General features: G+C 45.0%; 1 protein-coding gene across 1 annotated transcript in view; it reads right to left on the bottom strand.

Moving 5' to 3' along the window:
- Positions 1 to 7,429: 7,429 nt before the first annotated feature.
- The window catches only part of RELL1 (RELT like 1), a 63,021-nt gene continuing 54,260 nt past the window's right edge, over positions 7,430 to 16,190 (bottom strand). The window contains exon 7 of the mRNA XM_038533506.1: positions 7,430 to 9,503. The gene's annotated coding sequence lies outside the window, so the exon portion shown is untranslated. The remainder of the gene's footprint in view (positions 9,504 to 16,190) is intronic.

Below are 16,190 nucleotides of genomic sequence, written 5' to 3'. Positions count from 1 at the left end.
AGGACAGCGGAAGCCATGGCTATGCCTCCCTCTGGGCCCTGATGAGGCTTACATGAGAAAAAGTGCCTTGCACCTACCAGCACTAGATGAATACTAAATGTTAAACGTGATTTTACTACCCAAAGAATATCTCACACTGGACCACCTTTTCTTTATGAGTAACACTCAACACTTCGATTGCTATGACCACTAAAGTTCCTGAACCACTTCCTTTTTTTTTTTTTTTTTTTTTTTTTTTTTTTAGGTAATCTTTACACCTGAAGTGGAGCTCAAACTTACAACGCCAACATCAAGAGTTGCACGCTCTACCACCTGAGCCAGCGAGCTGCCCCAATCACTTCTAATAATTTTAAATAATATCTCAACTAAGTAAATCCTTTTCTACCTACCTTATTAACAATCATCTCAAAAATGCATCTTGGGGGTGCTTCAAACAGTCTATTTTTTACTCTTATGATTATTCTTTATTTTCATTATTTTCATCGTTATTAGGACACAGTAATTTATGCTCAGTTACAAATTTAAGTCGTACCGTGTTTGACGTGAATAGTTATGGCATTAAAATTGGTCTATTTCTTTTATGTTTCATTGCCCCAAGGAAGTGTTTATAAAATAAAATGCATTTAATGCAAGACAGAAAACTTGGGAGGTTTAGCAGCGTTGGTTTGTTATTTCAGAGGGTTTGTTTGGGTTGGTTTTTGTTTGATTTGGTCAACATTAAGGTATCCATAATAAGGAAACCCATAAATTTTGTGGGTTGGGTATAATGTTATGATTCCAAGAACATTTTTTTAAAGATATATTTATTTGAGAGAGAGAAAGAGAGCACAACAGAGGGGAGCAGAAGGAGAGGGAGAGAGAGAAACCCAAGCAGACTCTGTACTGAGCAAAGAATCCCACTCAGGACTCGATTCCATGACCCATGTGCCCATGACCTAAAATCAGGACTTTTAACCCACTGTGCCACTCAGGCACCTCGATTCTAAGGACATTTTAACCTATAATTTCTTAGCTAGATTCCTCAAGTTTTTTTTTTTTTTTTAAGATTAATTTTTTAGAGAGAGTTGGGTATGTAGGTACTCATGCAAGCAGAGGGAGGGGCAGAGGGAGAGAGAGAGGAGTTAAGCAGACTCCCTGCCGAGGGTGGTGCCCCACGTAGGGCCCATCCCACCACCCTGAGAACCCAACCTGAGCCCAAACCAAGAGCCGGATGCTTAATGGACTGAGCCACGCAGGCACCCCGAAATCAAATTCTTTTGAAACTCACAGAGATGACTCTACTACATTCATGTCTTACCATGAGGGTGATAAGGTTAAATGGCAGCTGGAATAAACACAGAAAGAAAAAGCCCCTTGTAGATCTGTGGCCATCCAATAACGGCCGAGAGACTGGTATTTAACCTAAGTATCCAACCTGGTGCCCAGGGACTGTTGGGACTAGTAGCTATTATAGCTCCCTCTTCTACCTGGGTCCTCCTCCTCCCCCCCAATCCCACCCACTCCTCCACCCCAAGTTCATCTTCAAATGCTAAGCAAAGCGATTATGGCAGAAACATCAAGAACCAACTCTCAAAAGACCACTTTCCTCCTTCTAGCACTTATTTCACTGAAGAGGATCTGCACTTGGCACGTCTGAAGCCCCCCGCTGGCTGTACCGGCCCCGGGCTGCGTGCATGACACCCCCACCTCCAGGTAATCCTCACCGCCACCCTAAGCGACACATTCTCTTCACTCTCAAGCGAGAAGACTGAAGTCCCAAGAATGTAAGGTCACAGATGGCCAGAGGCACCCAAAGCCCAAATATGTGCTCTTCTGGGAGGTTACCCTAAAGCAACAAAGGTTCGCAAGATCTCTCAGGACGGAGGCCACCACGCAGTGGGCCAGGCCGCCTGGCTCGGACGCTGCGGGGCTGGACGCCAGGGCCTCACTGCTCGCGTGGCTCTAGAACTCCTCCCATGGCCAGTTTTCGATGAATAAGTGCATTAGTCATGGGGCTTTGTTGTCATTGCTGTTGCGATAGAAACTCAACCCAAGCTAGGTGAGACACAAAAGAGAACCGTCCTTGGAATGTTCGCGGAGCTCAGAAGGCCAGCGGGTCCTGGGGGGCAACAGAGCCTGGGGCTTGAAGGCAACAGAACGGCCCCTCTCCCCTCTGTGCGTGCGAATGTGGCACCAATGTCTCTTCCTTTCCTCAGTTTCCACCCGGCAGGGACCATGGCCTCCGCCGGCCCCTGGGCCCACTGCCTTAGCCCCCAAGAAAAGGAGCCATGTACTCCAGGGCCAGTTGGCAAACATCCCAAGGGGGCTCCATTTGGCCAGGTCACAGGTAGGTGTCCTGGGTCCACTTGGGTCAAGTCCGGCTGAGGTCAGGGGATCCGGGCCCACATGCCAAGGCTCCAAGGAGGCGGTGAGGAATTCTCCAAAGCAGGAGGCGTCACTCCCAGGAGGGAGAGGAGAGGCCCCTGCACGTGCTGCCTCAGCTCCTTCTCCTACCCCGTGCGTCCTCCCCCGCAAACCCAGACCCTTCCCCACCCTGTGGCTCTTCTGGGAGGCTTTGGACGCTGACTGTGGTTCGCCTTCAGAGCAAGACACTCCTGGCTGAGCGCCACTCTCGGACAAAGCTGCGTGCCCGGCCCCTTCACGGGCCACGTCGATCAGCTGTGGTGGGACAGATGCCCACAGACCCTTTGGCAGGTCACCACGGATGGCCCCTAACAACGGCAGTGCCTCGGTTCACTAGACGCGCAGACCACAGCAGGCGCCCTGACCTTGCGTGCTTTCCCTGCCCCTGGAGCAGCCCTGTGAGATAGGTCATTTTATAGACGAGGACACTGCGGCTCAGAAAGGTCAGGTGGCTTCCCCGCTATGGCACAGCAGGCAGTGGCGGGGCCAGGGTTCGAACTCGACAGCGAAGCCCGGCTACTCCTCCATGACCACCCTGCTTCCAGGCACACCACTTCCATGGCAGGACGCAGGGCGTGGGGTGTCCTCCACCCTGGGACCCAGCCGTTCCCACCAGCACTCAAGCTAACCCTTGCAGTAACACAAGCTCCCGGGGACCAAACCGGTTTCCAAGGAGAAAGAAAAGGAAGACGAATCGGGCAGCCAGAAAAGGAGTTAGGAAAAAACCAAACTTGAATTTTAATTCCCATCAAAGACTTAATGATGGCCTTACATGTTTAGAGGTAGACTTTGTTTATTTATTCATTGAGCAAATAACCACGAATGCCTTCTGTGCGCCAGGCCCTGAAAGGACAGACCAACAAATGGCCTTAGAAGCCATGCTCCCGGGGATCCCTGGGTGGCTCAGCGGTTTGGCATCTGCCTTCAGCCCAGGGCGTGATCCTGGAGTCCCGGGATCGAGCCCCACGTCGGGCTCCCTGCATGGGGCCTGCTCCTCTCTCTGCCTGTGTCTCTGCCCCTCTCTCTCTCTCTCTCTGTGTCTATCATAAATAAATAAATAAATAAATAAATAAATAAATAAATAAATAAATAAATAAATAAATAAAATATATCTTTAAAAACAAAACAAAAAAAGCCATGCTCCCCGTAGGTCCCCCGTTTGACCAGCAGAGGGGGCGAGTGCCAGCTCTGTGAGCGCAGAAAACCAGCAGGTGCAACCTCTGCTGATCCCGGTGGCCCAGCTGCCGCAGAACGCAAGAGGCAGAGAAGTCTCAGGTGTCCTTTCAGGTCTCTGGAGTGACAGTTAGGGGCCCCCAGGGAAGATCGAAGACCAGACCTAAAGACCGGGCCTGGGAAGTTGAGGAATGTGCACGGGAAGCCCTAGGTAGAAACAACCTATTCCACAGACAAAAGGGTCAGAGGATCCAGAAACTGGCAAGGACATCAGGTGCAGAACAGTCCCCCTTGACCACAGCCAAGCCCTCAGTGACCAGGACGGACTCATGGGACCCCTACTTTGTAGCCTTTAACATTCTGCTGTCCTCAGCGGGAGAAAAGGAAGGGTTCCTCACCTTTCTGTTACACCAGATTAGGATGGAAGATGCCTAAGATATCAAAAATGATTTGAGAAGGAAGTGCAGGAGCAAGCAAGGCCTCGGACAGTTGGCAAAGTCACTCGGGACCTGTTGGTCCGGGGAGAGAGCTGAACTCATTGTTCAAGTTGGCGTTGCAAGGTTGGCGTCTGTCTCCACGTGGAACAGAATGGCCACGGGCCCTACGCTCCCAGCTGCCCGTTGCTCCCCTAAGAGCTGAGCTAGACATGAAAGCCGAGCGCCTCCGCCTCACCCATTCTGCATCACACTGGTGCCAGAGGATCAAAAGGCTGACCAATAGGGAGGGGGGCCTGGGTGGCTCAGTCGGTTAAGCATTGGACTCTTGATTTTGGCTCTGGCCATGATCTCAGGGTCATAGTTTCAAGCCCTGCATCTGGCTCCACGCTCAGCACGGCTTCTACTTCAGATTCTCTTTCCCTCTTTGCTGCCTCTCCCTCACCAAGCACACTCACTCCCTCTCTCTCTCCCCCCACCTCCTTCTCTCAAATAATTTTTTTAAAAAAACAAAAGCTGACCAACTAAGAACAAACCCCGCAACCCCAAGTGACACCTTCTGACTATAAAATGAGGAATTTGGGCAGCCCCGGTGGCGCAGCGGTTTGGCGCCGCCTGCAGCCTGGGGTGTGATCCTAGGGACCCGGGATCGAGTCCCACATGGGCTCCCTGCATGGAGCCTGCTTCTCCCTCTGCCTGTGTCTCTGCCTCTCTCTGTGTGTGTATATGAATAAATAAATAAAATGTTTTTAAAAATAAAATAAAAATAAATAAAATGAGGAATTTGGGGGGAATGTCTAACATTCTCCCTACCGCATACATTCTGGATTTCTTGGTTTTCATGAACCGAAATCATCAAGTCAGCTTTTCCATTTCCTTAACATAAGCCACTATCAACCATCTTATTTTCAAGGCAACAACCACAAAATCCCACACAAATTCAAAATCAAAATCCAGGGGATGCCTATATGGCTCAGAGGTTGAGCTCTGCTTTCAGCTCAGGGCCTGATCCTGGAGTTCAGGGATCGAGTCCCATATCGGGCTCTCTGAGGGGAGCCTGCTTCTCCATCTGTCTATGGCTCTGCCTATGGCTCTGCCTCTCTCTGTATGTCTCTCTGAATAAATAAATAAAATCTTTAAAAGAAGAAAAATCAAAATCCAGTGAGGCACCAGAGTGAACTTTGCTGCATATAAATTTTTAAAAATTCAGGCACCTGGGTGGCTCAGTCGGTTAGGCATCTGCCTTGGGCTCTGGTGCATGACCCTAGGGTCCTGGGGTGGAGTCCTGCATTGGGCTCTCTGCTCACCAGGGAGTGTGCTTCCCCCTTGCCCTTCCCCCTGCTCATGATCTCTCACTCTCCCTCTCTCTCATATAAATAAAATCTTTAATTTTTTAAATTCTAACCAGAACATAAGGAAGGATGGCGTATAGATGATGACAAATGACTCTGTGTTAAAACTGAATCACATAACCACACTGAGGGGTGGGGAACCAAGGAGCTGATCTAAGTCACCGGCGCACAGACTGCCTACCGTAAGGCTAAAGAAAACTAAACCAACTGTATACACACGCTGTGCTCTAGATGGTAAACTGGCTTCTCCCAGGGCTATATATTCAAACGACTTTATATGTATGTTAGAATTGAACTAAAACGTAAATTGAAATGTAAATTGAACGTAAAAATATTTTAGGCAGTAGGAACCAAGTTTTCTCCTTGTAGGAGACAAAAGTTATAAATGAGGAAAGCAGGACGTTTGGCATGAGCTCTGTAGAGCTGGACTCCAGTCAGAGAACCAATCCCAGGTCATGCTTGTTCTAAAGATAAAGGAACCTATGTGTGTGTATACATGGGCTGGTAGTGTGTGTGTGTGTGTGTGTGTGTGTGTGTGTGTGTGTGTGTATACACGTAGAAACCTAGAAGCAGTGAGGTCCTGCTTCCATGAGCACAGCTACCATCATGAACCCAATTCTACAGTAAAAAGGAACCAGGGCTCCTTGGTTAGTGGTCAGTGCCAGGGCTAAGGCAAGGAAGATACAAGGTGACAAGGTGAGCCTGGAACATCTTGTGGTTCCACGAAGTGAGAATGAGCCAAGGGGTAAAAGAGAAAGGAAGGGATGGAGAAAGGAAGGAGGAGGAAGAAAGAGAAGGACGGGGGAGAAAGAGAACACGGAGCCCCATCAAAAAGACACAGGTACCAACCTGAAAGAGCCGCACCCCAGTCATAACTGTTGCAGGTAAGATCCACCAGTGGATGGTGCCACGGGTTGAATCGTGTTCCCTAAAAAGAGGTACTGAAGCCCTGACTCCTGGTTTCTGCAAATAGGATCTTATTTGAAATTAGGGTCTGTGCGAATGCAACCCAGTTAAAATGAAGCCGGCTGGAATGTGGTGGGCCCTGAATTCAATGACTGGTGTCCTCATGGGAAGAGCAGACCAAGGCACACGCGCAGGAAAGGCACAGATGGGAGTGAAGCGGCCACAAAGCAAGGGAGCCAGGATGGCCAGCAACCAGCAGCAGCTGGGAGAGAGGCACAGAACAGATTCTCCCTCAGGGACTTCAGAACCAGCCTGCAGACACCTCAGTTGCAGCCTGCTGGCCTCCTAAACGGTGAAATAAATTTCGATGGTTTTAGGCCACTCCGTTGGTGGGGATTTGCTACACGAGGCCCCAGAAACGGATATGGATGGTAAAATCAATAGGTAGAAAGCTTAAGAGGAAATAGGATATTTGCCCAATCTCAAAGGATCTCCTCTCAAATGTTAACTGCAAAAGGAAAGACCAAAGTGAAGGCTGGTGGCCACGGCCTCCACCAGACGATCAAGGTTGACATCACTAGTAATATGCACGGACATCGTCACGTTCCCCTGCTGTGACGCAATGGGGAGGGCGCATCGCCCCCGTGGGTCCTTTCCATGACACTAGTCCTCAGTCTCATCACGAGAACTAGCGGGCAGACCGACGTGGAAGGGAATTCTACAAAATTTCAGAAGGGCACAGTGGAAATCACGGGATCACGGATCCCAAGAAAAAGATGAGATGCCCATCACCGATCAGCGACCAGACAACTAACTGCAATGGGTGATCCTCGGACGTTACTGGAATGACTGGTGGGATCCGAACAAAGCTGTGCATGCTTAGTCATATCGTACCTGTGTTCCCATCTTAGCTTTGATCATTGGTCTGTATACATTCAGAATGATCTCCAAATTTTAAAAATAACTATCAGGGGGTGGGGAGTGGTGTTCCTTGCCGGGGACGGGGCTGGGGAGGGGAGAAGCAGGAAACTGACATCCAGTGGGGGACAGCTGGCCAGATCATCACTGGTCAACTGAGACCTAAGAAATCAGACACGTTAAAATCAGGCCCAGTATGAATCGTAACTACCACAATCGCATTTTCGTTCAAAAACAACACCGTTTATGTTTAACATTTTTATTTTTAACTCTGCTTTGGTAGTACAAAAGTCGTAAAAGTACAAACCAGACAGTTAAAAATACATCTGACACTCAAAATGGTGAAAAAGTTTCCTTTACAAATTTTTACATCAAGGTGGTAGCCAACTCACTCATTAAACCAGAAGTTAGCCCATCATTAGTGTTTTGTATAGTAAGTTCATGGTGGATCCCCAGATCCTTCCAGAGAAGGAAGAAGAACACAAGCCCTGTAAACATCAGTTGCTTTGGGAACACTTAAGAATTCTTATCAGTAAAAAGCTTATGTGTCAAAACATTGAATGCTTAACTTTTGGCATATTTGGAAGCCAGCCGGACAAAAACTGCTCAAGTATTAGAAAATATTTAAAAGGTACTCTTGGTATAAACACAATTTTAAATATGGTTGAGTATTCTCTTGCCTGTTGTATTGCTATAAAAAAGTGCTCTGACCTGAATAAAATTAAAAAATAATTAAAGCTGAAGAATATCTTACATTTTAGCCTCACCCTTTGAGGACATCATAGTTTTCAAGCCAAAAAAATGATGTTCTTAAAAAAACTAAAACTATTGATCTAGACTGCACATATAGTTATTTACAGTAATACACACACCCCCAAAATTCCTATGTTGCCCCTTTCTGGACTTCAGTGGGATTTCTTTCCATACCAGCTTCCCCTAGTCCACTGTATAGATGTATGTACACACGTGGAGCTCTAACCGGTTGTCAGAAAAAATTCACATGAAATTAAACTCACCATTCATTTAAAAGGTTGGACATTTTTAGTTTGATGCTATAAACAGAATGGAATGCGTAAGTTTACAGTCAGTACTTTACATATGGAAATCTTCTTTGGGGGTGAAATGAGAAAGATGCTCTTTCTCTCCTAGATCAAAGAAGTGCCCCAGGCATCACACCAACACTGACATGGGGGCAGGTCTTGGAGACCTGCCTGTAACTGGGCGCTCCCAGTCCCCGGCCCACACCTGTCAGAAATGTGCTACTATCTCTGCCTCTGGTTCTTGCAGGGGTTTCGTACACTACATAGCTTTTAAAAACACATAAAAGTAGGGTTTTCAAGGCTACAGGGGAAATGTAACCATCAAGAATCTTTTAAATAACGAGCATGGGTTACAAGACGCAAAATAGGAAGTGTCCGAGCAAAACATGCCAGGGGAAGGTATTGGTCCATTCTTCATCAGAAGTTGGGTATCTTTGTTTTGTTTTGGCCTTGGGTTGTCAAAACAAGCATTTTTTTTTTTTTAGTTTTGCCGGGTTTTTTTTTTTAAGTCATTTTAAACTATTATCCCCCTTTATTCAATAGATTAAATAAGACTTGCTTAGCGCAAGTTTAAGAAAAAAATACTCTCGATATTTTATAAGTGACCTAGGAGTGGCACGGTGGTGGTGACTTCTTGGTCCAAGAATCCGAAGTCTGGCTTCTGGTTCCATCTGACTCCATGCCCTTCCGGGAAGGATAGGAACCCCAATTTCTCAGGGCTAGACCAGATTATCTGCAAGGACCTTTGACCATTGAAGCTTCATCTTTATCTTTTTTAACAGTTAAACTGCAAGAGGATCTTCTTGCAACTAGTTGCAAAATGAGATCTATGGGTTGGGAGAACAGAAGCCGTGCACAGATGTGCATGTATGTGTGTGTATGCGCACACTCACACACATTCATGCATAAACATCCCCAAGCAGCAGCTCGGACTGCACACAAATAGTTCCCCTGCACACAGCGATCATGCGAGAAAAACTGGCAAGATGTACCAAGGCCAGAAATAGGGGACTGGGAAGTATGGTGGTTGGGAAAATTTTAAAATAAGCTCTTTCCTTCACTGGAAATGTAGTAAATTTTCCCTTGGACTTTTTAACCCAAACCTTGTTTCCAAGCAAACTGAATTCTGTATGTAGCATAGCACAGATATTCCCTTTTAGCTTTTATCCCCATGTCTGCAGACTCCACAACAGAAACTGTATAAAAATTTTAAAAAATTCCCCAGGCAACTTCTTCTAAGTCTTCAGTGTCTTAGAACTCTTGAAATAAGGTCACCCCTGCAAGAGAAAACAAAAAGGTGAGCTTTCCAGAAGGTAAACATCGTATCACGTATTAACCCATGTGGATATTTAAAAACACAGAGGAGGGATCCCTGGGTGGCGCAGCGGTTTGGCGCCTGCCTTTGGCCCGGGGCGCGATCCTGGAGACCCGGGATCGAATCCCACATCGGGCTCCCGGTGCATGGAGCCTGCTTCTCCCTCTGCCTGTGTCTCTGCCTCTCTGTCTCTCTCTCTGTGACTATCATGAATAAATAAATAAAATCTTTAAAAAAAAAAAAAAAAAAAAAAAAAAAAAAAAAAAAATAAAAACACAGAGGAATTGTAATCCATCCTCACCTCCATCTCACCCGACCCCACTGAGTTCCTTCCCCCATTATATATTTCTTCTAGAATTCGGTCTAAAGAAATGTTAAGTACCACAATTTCAGAAAGACCTCATTATCAAGGTTTTGATAGAAAACCAAGAAAGAATTTGAGAGCCACAGTAGACTGAGGGCATCGGTCTGTTTCAACACAAGCTTCTAGAGTGACCGACCGGTTGAGCGTTCTCCTCTGAGTCATGTATCACTTCTTGGGAATGTGTTTAACTCCTTGGCCATGTTCTCCCAAGTAATGAGCATTGGGGTGAGCGTGCTCAGTCACAATGAAACTTCTTTGTGTCAGAAAAGGTGGCTCTCCCAAGCCACACAAGACAGAGTCAACTCTAGATGTCCACGGTGCACATGAGGCATCTTGGCTAGGATCTTGGAACCAACAGAAGCTCAATGACGAGATGCCCATCTCAGATGCCAATTGTGACTCGAGGGCTGTGTTGTGTGTTTTGGTTCAAACAGCTGGTTCTAGAGTATTCACACTTTCATTTCAAACAAAGTCCCCAGGAAACTTGGAAGACAGCTTTTTATGTTCCAAAGCTGTTTGCGATTGTTGTTGCTGTTCTTACAAACGTCTCATCTGAGTGACAGACAGCTGTGTGCCTGTTTACAGTCCTGTTTAGAAGACTGGGATAGGACAGGACGGAAATTCTAGCGCTGCCTGTGCCTATGGAGGCATACACATCACACAGGCCACCCTATGCCAGGTTAAGGGACAAAGAATTGCCCCATCTGCCCACAAATGCTAAGCAAAACTGTATGAAACCAACTTCCAGGAATACAAAGAGCAAAATGCCAATAAAGAGATCTTGATTTACATATTACTTTGTACTTATTTTATAGCTACTTCAATTTTTAAAAATATTTTTTTTTTTATTCATGAGACACACAGAGAGAGAGACAGAAACACAGGCAAAGGGATGAGCAGGCTCCCTGAAAGGAGCCTAATGTGGGACACGATCCCACAACCCCAGGATCATGCCCTGAGCCAAAGGCAGATGCTCAACCACTGAGCCACCCACGTGCCCCTACAGCTACTTCAAGATCTAGAGTCTGAGATATTACCCTTTCCTGTCATTCTACAGTTTAAAATATTCATCACAGTTATGAGAGAGAGGCAGCGAAGAAGAGAAAGAGAGAGAGATTGCCCAAACTAAAAGGCTTCAGTAAAGGATCCTTATCCCCTTTGCTAAAAAGGAAATAAAACATCGTCCCCTAAAACAGAATGCATGGAGTTTTTAATTACGAATGGAAGTAATAATTCTCTGCTCTGCCTTGCTTCAGCTTGGCATGGCCAAAGTGCAGCTTTGTGCTGTAGAGCTAAACAAAAGCAAGTCTGGAAATACTTTCACTTGAGAGTTGATGAGTACAAACAGGGTAAAGGGAAAGAAGCCAGAGGTGGAGAAACAGAAAAATGGTCCCGAAAGACAAAACAGTAAAAACAGGGGTGAGTTTTCAAAGCCAAACTTCAAACTAGGCCATTATCTACAAAACAGGTGTTCAACTATTTTTATATCTCCTCCTTTTATCATCTGCTCCCTTAGACCTAGATTTTTTTGCATCAAGGAAAACAAGAAAGTCAAGGGCGAGGAATGTCAGGCCTAGAACGTAACATCCTATCACAGCCAGAGGTTTTGGTCCAACTGAGGAGAGCTTCCCATTAAGAGTTCTCTGCACAGATTGAACTGACTTTAAAGCACAAAGACTGAGGGCTGGGCTAAGGAAGGATCTGGAACGAGCGGCCTGGATTCTAAACCAGACCCCTGTGACTAGCTGTTGAACCTTGGCCCACTCTGGAGCATTTCCCCAAAGGGGTGTTGGTTGTTTTACAAACGATGATATGCATACAATGCTTAACCCGGGCCAGCAGTCAGGACACTCCCAAGGGCTAGCTCGGAGGATCCATACCAGCATCCAGCTGCCCTAAACAATCATGCTGGCTTCAACAGCTGCCTCCTGTGGCTGATTAAAACTGTACCATAAGCAGTTTGAGAGAGGAAGTGAAAAAAATACAAATTCTGCTTAGAGTCCTCATTACTAACACTAAACAGATAACAGAAAGTGAACCTTTCTAAAAACCCTACTAAAGCTACCCAGCACTGACGTGCAGGGCTCTCTCCCTCTTCAAAAACATGCGCTTATCAACAGGCAGCACTTCACCAGGACAGCTGTTATCCATTTCCAAGTAAATCTCTCTTTTATCACAATGACAATCTAGGGTAAAGAAGACACCACATACTCTGCGGCTTGTAAATCTCCAGCTGTGACCTTACGTCTTGAGCTGGGTCACAGGTGCATTTCCAAACTGCTAAATTTCTCCTCATTGCATCCTACAGGTGTAAATAGATCCATATTGATAAACACATACTTTTAAATGGCATTTCTTTAACAAAGTATGTTAATATTAAAAAGTGCCTTCCTTAAGGTCTTAGAGCAATCAGAAACCATGTGTAGGCTGGCATAAATGCCAGAGTGGGCCGGCAGCAGTGGACAGACCAGGAGAAAACCCTCCACCCACATGTTATTCTCAGTTTCCATCACACAGGACCTCTCTCTCTCTGGGAAAATTGGTGAGATGACAGTCTTACAGGTGGATGCTCAAACTGGATGAAATTAAGCAAAACTTCCTTACGTTTAAAAGATGACTCAGGGGGTGCCTGGGTGGCTCAGTGGTTGAGCCATTGCCTCTGCCTATGTCTCTGCCTCTCTGTGTGTCTCTCATCAATAAATAAAATATTTAAAAATAAGTAAAGATGATTCAGAAATCCCCAGCGTGACCATTTCCCTAGTAACGCAAGACTTCTGGAGAAAAATTAAGAACCTCAGAAAAGGTGAAGGAAGAGGTCATTCTAATTATAAAGGTAAAGCCATAATTCCATTATTATATTAGGGTTCCACAAACGCCACAATACAGTGTGTGCCTTTGATTAGGACATATATGTGCCTTGTTAAAAAGGATCCTCTAGGAAAAAAAAAAAAAAAACTATCCGGTCCCTTTAAAAAGTAGAAACATGCTTTAAAAAACTAGAAACCTGAGCACCTTAATAGACATTGAACTCTAAGTAAGACCTCCAAGGACAGAGTGTCAAGGAAGGAAAACACTCTCTGATTAATAATAACAGTAGGTGACATTTACAAGGGCTTTCTATGTGCCAGGCACTGCCACGCTAACACTCTAGAATCATGAACTCAATCTTTCCAATGACTCCATGAGTCAAGGACAGGTCCCATTTTCCATAGGAAGAAACTGAGGCTTCCAGGGTCAATAACTTACTCAAGGCCTCACACTTAAAAATGGTGAAGCAGCAATTCTAGGGTAGGCAGGCAGACCTGGAAACTGACCCACTCATCCCCAAAAAGCCCTGACACACCAATCCCCGCGGAGACATCCACAGTGTTGCTGAGATCTTCCGTTCCTTCACTTTCCTGCTCCCCACCTGTGTGGGGGGCAACAGAAGAGAAATGCAGAAATAGAAACCCTGGCAGGGCCACTCCCTAGGAAATAGTCCCTGCGGCTAGACAGGAGCAGTGAAATGATGTTAAAAACCTATATCCTAAAAGGGGCTCAGGCCCTAAGAAGGTCAAAAGTGTACCTTGAATGAAATGGCATGACACGGAACAGACAGATACAAGGCTACAGAATCATATAGCTGGATTAAGAATTTTGTAGAACACACTTAAAGGAAAGAGATGGGGAAAGTTGCTCCTAGAAACAGAGCTAAGATTAAGACAGTAATATTCATACTCAAAGACCTAGAACAACACGTACTGATCTTTCACCAGTAATCTGTGATCCTTCAAGACTCAAACTCCTTAATTAGAGGATTATCAACTACCAGGCTCTCATGGAACAATCCGTGGTCATGTGTCCACAGATTCTAGTTGCTGAACATGTGGGGACAGTAATGCCTGCAGAGGGTGGCATCTTGGCGGGTGTGGATTAATGGGAAGCTATCAGGAGGTACTTGGTGTTCGTAGTCCTTTAAACCTTGCTCTGGTCTAAATCATGTGTTAAGTTTTATAATGTTAATGCCTTTCTATTTTAATAAAGATTCCATGTTTACTAAAAAGCAAATCTAGGCTAACCGATAGACTCATGCTAATCTAGCTAATCAGTGAGTCTCTTTAAGTCAATGTTTCTCAGGATGATGGGTCACACCTTCTTTAGAAGCAACTCAACGCTGCCAATCTCCGGATCACCCCCTAACCTACTAAATCAGGACTGATGGGACTGGAGCCCAGGACTCTGGTTTCTCGCAAGGTGCCTTCATGCACATACAAGGTTTTAAGCCAGGAGATAAAACTCAGTACTGTTTGTCAACTGATAACAACCACAATAATTAAATTCATTTCTGAAAGGGCAAAGCCGGCAAACACAACACTACAAAGTTAGCTGAGGTCAAAAACTATACGAAAGAAGTGGAGGAAACAGACATGACAGAAACATTTAAGGATTCAAATATTAATAAAAAGCTCAGCAACTCAATCTGAACTGCAAAATTCTGTAGTATTAGACTGAAATAGTAATTTAAAAAATATTAACATAACCTGACCTACATAATTGTTGAATGACTGAATCACTTCCTAATTTCCTTCATAATAGTTTGGAACTAGAGTTCACCACATCTGCAGAGGCCTATTTTACTGACCAGGTGAGTGAGCTAGCATCTCTCCTGTTACAGAATCACTGAGAGCTGGTCACCTGGAGGCACGACAGTGTATGTACTATGTACTGTGTACAAATGGCCACCTGGAGGCATGACAAAAAGTGAGAAGACAGTCTAAAATCTCAAAGAGCTTGGAGCTTATACAGGAAAGCTTAAGTGATCTCCAATCCAAAACGAAATGAGATACGTCGCATGTCATTTCTTAAACAAAACTAGGATATTTTACAACTTGCCTTCTCATCTAATGATACAGAGTAGATGCTCAGCCTCTGTCCATGTAGTTCTACTATACCAATGTGGCGTCCCTACTCAGGTGTGTGGTAACACCCATCTCCTTCCACCCTCTTCAACACTGGGTGCTATCCAGGGAGACCGTGTAAACCAGCTGGCCTGGGAGGCCTCGGTTTACATATGTTTGTTCTATAAATAAGTAGGAATAATTATTTACAGTGTCCCTTCTACTCTCAGAAGAGTCTCATTTTAAATGAAAGTTACACCATCAGGCTAGTATTAGCATTCATATTTGCCAACTGAAAAGCAAAAAGTGATCTCATTATTTTAGTTTCTATTTATTTGATTGCTACTAAGTTTGGGCATTTTCCATGTTTCTTGACCACTGCGTCTTGTGAGGGTTCTGCACCCAATTCCAGGGTGTAGGTGTAGGTAGGGTTTCTCCCATGCCACCAATGCTTGGACAACTGATGGGTGTCCTACAATTCAACTCAACTCTAACTCTACCTAACTAATGATAGCATCAGATCCCACAAGTGGGCTGCCTTCCACTTCACATGCCGATCACAAGTCCAGACGGTTACCTGTATTTCTGACCAACTGGCTGTAAGTCAGAGGTTCCCATGACCCTCTCCGTGGATTCAAAACTGGCTCACAGGATTCAGAAAACCAGTTTATTCACTAAGTTACCAGTTTATTGTAAAGGATATTAAAGGATATAAATCAACAGCCAGATGAAGAGATACATAGAGCGAGGTTCTGAACAAAGGAGCTTCTGTAGAGTTTGGGTCCCGGACACAATGGCATGTGGAAGTGTTCTGGTTCACAAACCTGGAAGTTCTCTGAACCTTCTCCTTTCGAGTTTTTATGGAAATTTCATCATATAAGCATTAAATCACTGGCTACTGGTGATTAATACAAACTCCAATCCCTCTCCCTTCTCTGGAGGTGCGGGGTAGAGTTCCAACCCTCTATACACATGGTTGGCTCCCTGGCAAACCACCTCATCCTTTAGTTAACTAGGGGCTTTCCAAAAGTCACTTCATTAACATAAAACAAAAGACCTTTATGGTTCTTATCCCTTAAGAAATTACAAGAGTTTTATTAGCTCTCTACAAGAAATGGGGACAAACTATACATTTCTTATTATAAATCACAGTATCACACATTGCCACATTACAACTCCTAGTTTGGAAGGGGGTTTAATAATCACACTTTTAGCTTTTTATTATCAATAGTGAGCAACTCTAATGTATATCAATTCAGGAAAAATAAAAATGTTTCAGGTATTTTACATTCAAAATGGAAATAGCTTTTTTAAGTAGCATAGAGCTTTGAAACTTCTGACATTAGATTTGGATCTTACTGAAAAGTCTAAAGGTAGCTCTTTACTAAGTTATTATACTCAACAACAA

Source organism: Canis lupus, chromosome 3, assembly GCF_011100685.1.
Source record: "Canis lupus familiaris isolate Mischka breed German Shepherd chromosome 3, alternate assembly UU_Cfam_GSD_1.0, whole genome shotgun sequence".
In the NCBI taxonomy this organism is placed as follows: Eukaryota; Metazoa; Chordata; class Mammalia; order Carnivora; family Canidae; genus Canis; species Canis lupus.
This window is presented reverse-complemented; position numbering and strand designations above follow the sequence as displayed.